Source organism: Balaenoptera acutorostrata, chromosome 11 (assembly GCF_949987535.1).
Source record: "Balaenoptera acutorostrata chromosome 11, mBalAcu1.1, whole genome shotgun sequence".
Lineage (NCBI taxonomy): Eukaryota > Metazoa > Chordata > Mammalia > Artiodactyla > Balaenopteridae > Balaenoptera > Balaenoptera acutorostrata.
Window position 1 is genome coordinate 100249876 of NC_080074.1, and position 6538 is coordinate 100256413.

Consider the following 6538-nt stretch of genomic DNA (forward strand, 5'->3'; position numbering starts at 1 on the left):
ACAATTTATACTCAATATGGGTGTAATCTAGGCCAGTTGTAAACCATAAAAGTGTGATATTAGGTAGGTTAGCCATGGCAATTGTTGGATGGAGTAGAGAGAAAGATATCTAGTCTGTGGCTGGTGATAAAATGGTACAAAGACAACATATTGCTTTTGTCTCATAAATATCTGTTGAAAGGCAGGACCCCCAGTTTTGAAGCACTCATTGATTTGGAGAGGAAGTCAAGATAGTAAGTGAAGCATAAGTGGATCATCTGGAACAAATTACTGGAACTGGTACATGACAAAAACTATCACAAGGCACGAACAAAAGCAGAAGTCCATTTACTAGAATTGGGGGAAAAGAAAATCGGTGTATGATGGAATCAAAGCCAACTATTTGTCAATAAGCAGCCTGTAATGCACTATTTATACACACCAAGCATCACATTATGCCAACATCCACACTTTATATGTTCAACGTAAATGATGAGTTTGCAAGTGTGAAGCTTAAATGTGTACTCAGTGTGCTAGAATATTAGGGAAAATAATCTGAGAAAAAGGACAATATTGAGTTAATTAAAGTGAAGAGCACAAAGGAATCAGAACACATTGCGCCCTGGGGTTTTGAGGGAAAAAAAATCAGATATGAGGGACAAAGAACTTTCAAGGAAAGCTGAAAAATAATAGTTGAAGAGTTTGAAACCAAGGGAGTCCTGGCACTCTATCACAAAGGATAGTTAGGTCTAGATGACCATTCTTCATGAACTGCAACAGAAGACTAGATAATTAATGGACTGTTTATTCAGTGATTGGTAGCGCCTAAAAAAAGAAAAATTGATCAGCATTACGAAGAGACTATAACTCAGGCAAATTAGAAAGAGAACACAGATATTCTCAACAATTGGGTGGTGGAAGGCTGAGTAAGGCATGGGTGTGTTCCATGATTTGTATAATAATACTATAAATCTGCAATTTGTATGTAGAGATTTTTTAAAACAGCAATACAGAAGTTTATTTCGTTATAAAAACACTAGGTGATTCTAACAAAGCTAATGACTTCATTTAGAGAAGGAATAAATGGGAGAATGGACACAAGGACTTTGCTAACAAGCCCAAAATCTGTTCCAAAATCCAAAATGAGTTCCAAAATCTGGTACCACCTCTTTCTCTATTCCTGTTCCTTCTTCCTTTTGCCATGCACAAGCCCATATAAAAATATAAAAGTTTTCCTACCAAATTATCTTCTAACTTTCAGGTGCACTCAAAATTTTTCACATCTTCAGTTTTCCCCAAAATGGCTCTCATTGAAGGGTTTGCCTTGCACCATGTATTGCTGTAAACCTGAAAGATGGGGCTAATGCTAGAGTTTTCCCTTTTCTTTATCCTCCATCAAAAAGCATTCAATGCGACTTCTCCGTTGGCGCAGTGGTTAAGAATCCGCCTGCCAATGCAGGGGATGCGGGTCCGAGACCTGGTCCGGGAAGATCACACATGCCGCAAAGCAACGAATCCCACAACTACTGAAGCCTGCGTGCCTCTTGCAGAACAACTAAGCCTGTGTGCCGCAACTACTGAAGCCTGCGCACCTAGAGCCCATGCTCCACAACGAGAAAAGCCACCACAATGGGAAGTCTGCGCACCGCAACAAAGCCCCAATGCAGCCAAAAATAAATAAATAAATAAATTTATTTAAAAAAAAAAAAAGCTCACTAAGATTTTCTAAACAGCTTTATTGAGGTAAAATTGATATACACTACGCTGCACATACTTAAGGTGTTCAATTTTTTATTTTTGATAAACAGGTGTGTACCTGTGAAACTATCAACACAATCAAGACAATGAACATGTCAATTACCCTCCGAAAGTTGCGTCATTTTTACCCCTTGGTGTAATCCCTCCTTTTCACCCTTCCCAATCTATCCCTAAGCAACCACTCCTTCCAGACACAATAGATTAGTTTGCATTTTCCAGAATTCTATATAAATAAGATCACAAAGTATAAGATTCATTGCTGTTGTAACACGTATCAACAGTTCAGTCCTTTGTAATGCTGAGTAGTAGTCTCACTGTTCGTTTACCCACTTACCAGTTGAAGGACATTTGGTTTGTTTTTAGTTTTTGCCCATTACAAATAAAACTGGTGCAAACATTCATGTACAAGTCACTAAATGGATATATGTTACCATTTCTCTTAAGTAAAACCTTAGAAGTTTGTTTAGTGTTCAAAATATAATTGCCAAATTATTTTTGAAGGTGCTTACATCATTTAAATTCCATTAAGACTGTAGGAGAGTTCTAGATCCTTACCATCCTCAGCAACATTTTATGTAGTCAGTCTTTGTAATTTAAAACAGTCTATTAGGTATGTAGTTGTATCTCATTGTGGGTTTATTGAAAATTTGCATTTCCTTATGGACTAATGGTGTTTCGAATCTTTCCGAGTGCTTTTTGCCATCCTGTACATTCTTTGGCGAAGTGTCTGTACAAATTTCTTGCTTATTTTTAAAATAAGGTTGGTTGTTTTCCTATGATTGAGTTTTGAGAATTTTTTATGAATTTAGAGTACAAGTCCTTTATCAGATACATGATTGGCAAATACTTCTCCCAGTCTGTGGCTTGTCTTTCATTCTTTTGTGACTTTTAAAGAGCAAAACTTTTTAATTTTGATGATGTGCAATTTATCAAATTGTTGTCTTCATTATGGCAGTTTTATAAAAAAGTCTCGAAATAGGCTAGTGTTAATCCTCCAACGTGTTCATCACTTTCAAATTTGTTATGGCTATTCTAGACCCTTTGCAGTTCCAAATAAAATTTAAAATCAATTTTCCAGTTTTTATGAAAAAATGCTCACTGGGATATTGGTTCCGGTTACATTGAATTTAGAAATCAAATTGAGAAGCATTGAAATCTTTATAATATCTTCTAACCCAAGAACGCAGTATACCTCTAGAATTATTTAAGTCTTCTTTAATTTCTTTCGGGAATATTGTGTAGTTTAGAGTGTATAGGACTTTCACATTTTTAGTCGAATTTATTCCTAAATATTTTGTATAATTTTGATACTACTACAAATGGAATTTATTTTTTCAATTTTAGTTTCTGAGTTTTTTGTTGCTTGATTTTTGTATACTGATTATTTATCCTGCAACCCTGCTAAACTCAATTACTAGTTCTAGTAGTCTTTTTGTAGATTCTATTAGATTCTATTCTATTAGATTGTAATCGTCCTACACAGACGATTGTGTCATCTGCAAAACAAGACTGTTTTACTTCCTTTTCAATATGGATGCTTTTATTTCTTTACCTTGACTGATTGTACTGGTTAGTATCTCCAGTACCATGTTGAATAGAAATGATTAAAATGAACATTTTTGTCTTTTGATCTTAAGGAGAAAGCATTCAGTCCTTCAGCATTAAATATGATTTTAGCTGTAGGTTTTTCATAGGTGCCCTTTATGTACCTAGTTCACTAAGAGTTTTTATTGGGAATTGATATAACACTTTGTGAAAGGCTTTTTTACATCTATCAAGTTGATTGAATTATTTTTCTGTTTAAGTGTCTTAATATAATGAGTTGTGTATAATGATTTTTGAATGTTAAATTAACCTTACGTTTTTGGGATGAACCCTGCTTGGTCATGATATATTATCATTTTATAAATTGTTAGATTTTATTTGCTAACATTTTGTTTAGAGTTTTGCATATATGTTTTTGAGAGATATTCATATGTAATTTTCCTTCCTTATAATGTCTTTTTCTGGTTTTGATATCAAGTCATATTGGCCTCATAGAACATGTAGGAAAGTAGTCACTACTTTTTATTTTCTGGAAATGTTTGTTTAGAATTGGTATTATTTTTTTTCCTTAAACATTTGTTAGAATTTACCAGTGAAGCCAATGGGAGTTGGAATATTCATTGTGGGAAGATTTTTAGTAAGTTTAATGCATATACATATATATGTATTAGATGTATGTTTATATTTTTTCAGGTTGTTTCTTCTTCAGTGGTCTTTTGTAGTTTGTGCTTTTTAAGGAATTTGTCCATTCGATATAAACTGTCAATTTATTGGCAAAGAGTATTTATACTAATTTATACTATACCCTTATTTTCATTTAATTCTGTAGAATTTCCAGTGATTCCCATTCTTAATATTGGCAATTTGTGCCTTTCTTTTTCCTAATCAGGCTAGTTTTAGTTCTAACCATTTTATTTGCATTCTCAGAGAACCAGGTTTGGGTTTCATTTATATTCTCTATTTTTCTGTTCTTTATTTCAGCTTTGATCTTTAGTAATTTCTATCTTCTACTTACTGGGTTGAATTTTCTCTTCTTTTTCTAGTTTCTTAAATTGATGCCATTAATTGAGACCTTTCTTCTTTTTTAATATAGGTGTTTAGTGCAATAAATTTCCCCTTAAGTACTGTTTTAGTGACGTCCCACAAATTTTGATGTGTTGTGTTTTCATTTTTATTCATTCCTAAATATTTTTTAATTTCTTTTTTGATTTTTTCTTTTTGAACCCAACAGCACATTAAAAGGATCATACACCATGATCAAGTGGGGTTTATCCCAGGGATGCAAGGATTCTTCAATATATGCAAGTCAATCAATGTGATACACCATATTAACAAATTGAAGAATAAAAACCATAAGATCATCTAATAGATGCAGAAAAAGCTTTTGACAAAATTCAACACCCGTTTATGATAAAAACCCTCCAGAAAGTAGGCATAGAGGGAACTTACCTCAACATAATAAATGCCATATATGACAAACCCACAGCCAACATTGTTCTCAATGGTGAAAAACTGAAACCATTTCCACTAAGATCAGGCACAAGACAAGGTTGTCCACTCTCACCACTGTTATTCAACATAGTTTTGGAAGTTTTAACCACAGCAATCAGAGAAGAAAATGAAATAAAAGGAATCCAAATCAGAAAAGAAGAAGTAAAGCAGTCACTGTTTGCAGATGACATGATACTATACATAGAGAATCCTAAAGATGCTACCAGAAAACTACTAGAGCTAATCAATGAATTTGGTAAAGTAGCAGGATACAAAATTAATGCACAGAAATCTCTTGTATTCCTATACACTAATGATGAAACATCTGAAAGAGAAATTAAGGAAACACTCCCATTTACCACTGCAACAAAAAGAATAAAATACCTAGGAATAAACCTACTTAAGGAGACAAAAGACCTGTATGCAGAAAACTATAAGACACTGGTGAAAGAAATCAAAGACGATACAAACAGATGGAGAGATATACCATGCTCTTGGATTGGAAGAATCAACATTGTGAAAATGACTATACTAGCCAAAGCAGTCTACAGATTCAATGCAATCCCTATCAAACTACCAATGGCATTTTTCACAGAACTAGAACAAAAAATTTCACAATTTGTATGGAAAAACAAAAGACCCTGAATAGCCAAAGCAATCTTGAGAAAGAAAAACAGAGCTGGAGGAATCATGCTCCATGATTTCAGACTATACTACAAAGCTACAGTAATCAAGAGAGTAGGGTACTGGGACAAAAACAGAAATGTAGATCAATGGAACAGGAGAGAAAGCCCAGAGATAAACCCATGCACCTATGGTCACCTTATTTTTGATAAAGGAGGCAAGAATATACAATGGAGAAAAGACAGCCTCTTCAATAAGTGGTGCTGGGAAAACTGGACAGCCACATGTAAAAGAATGAAATTAGAACATTCCCTAACACTATACAGAAAAATAAACTCAAAATGGATTTCTTCTTTGACCATTGGATTATTAAAAGTGAGCTATTTTGGTTTCCAAATATTTGAGGTTTTCCAGAGATATTACTGTTATTGATTTCTACTCCCATTGTGATCAGAGAAGATATTTTGTATGATTTGAATTACTTTAATTTGTTGAGAATTTATTTATGCCCCAAAACATTATCTATCATAGGAAATGTTCTGTATGCACTTGAAAAGAATGTAAGTTCTGTTGTTATAGGAAGAAATATTCTGTATATGTTGTTCAGGTTATGTTGATTGATAGTGTTGTTCTGTTCTATTCCTACTGATTTTCTGCCTACTTGTTTTACAAATTGTTGAGAGAGATTTTGAAATATCCTAATATAATTCTGGATTTTCTATTTCTCCTTGTAGTTTTATAAGTTTTTGCTTCATGGATTTTGAAGCTCTGATGTTAATTTCACAAACATTTAGGATTGATATGCACTCTTGATAAATGTACCATTTATCATTATGAAATGATTTTCTTTATTTCTGGACATATTTATTCTCTGAAATCACTTTGTGCTAATTTTAACATAGTCACTCTGTCTTCCTTTAAATTGGTGTTAGCATGGCATGTCTTTTTCCAATCTTTTACTTTTATTCTACTTTTTCTTTATATTATTTAGACATTATATAGTTGAATTTTGATTTTTAATTCAGTCTGCCAATTTCAGCCTTTTAATTGGGTGTGCTCTATTTACATTTAATGGGATTATACATACAGTTGGGTACAAATCTACTATCTTGCTCTTTATTTTCTACTTCTCCAATCTATT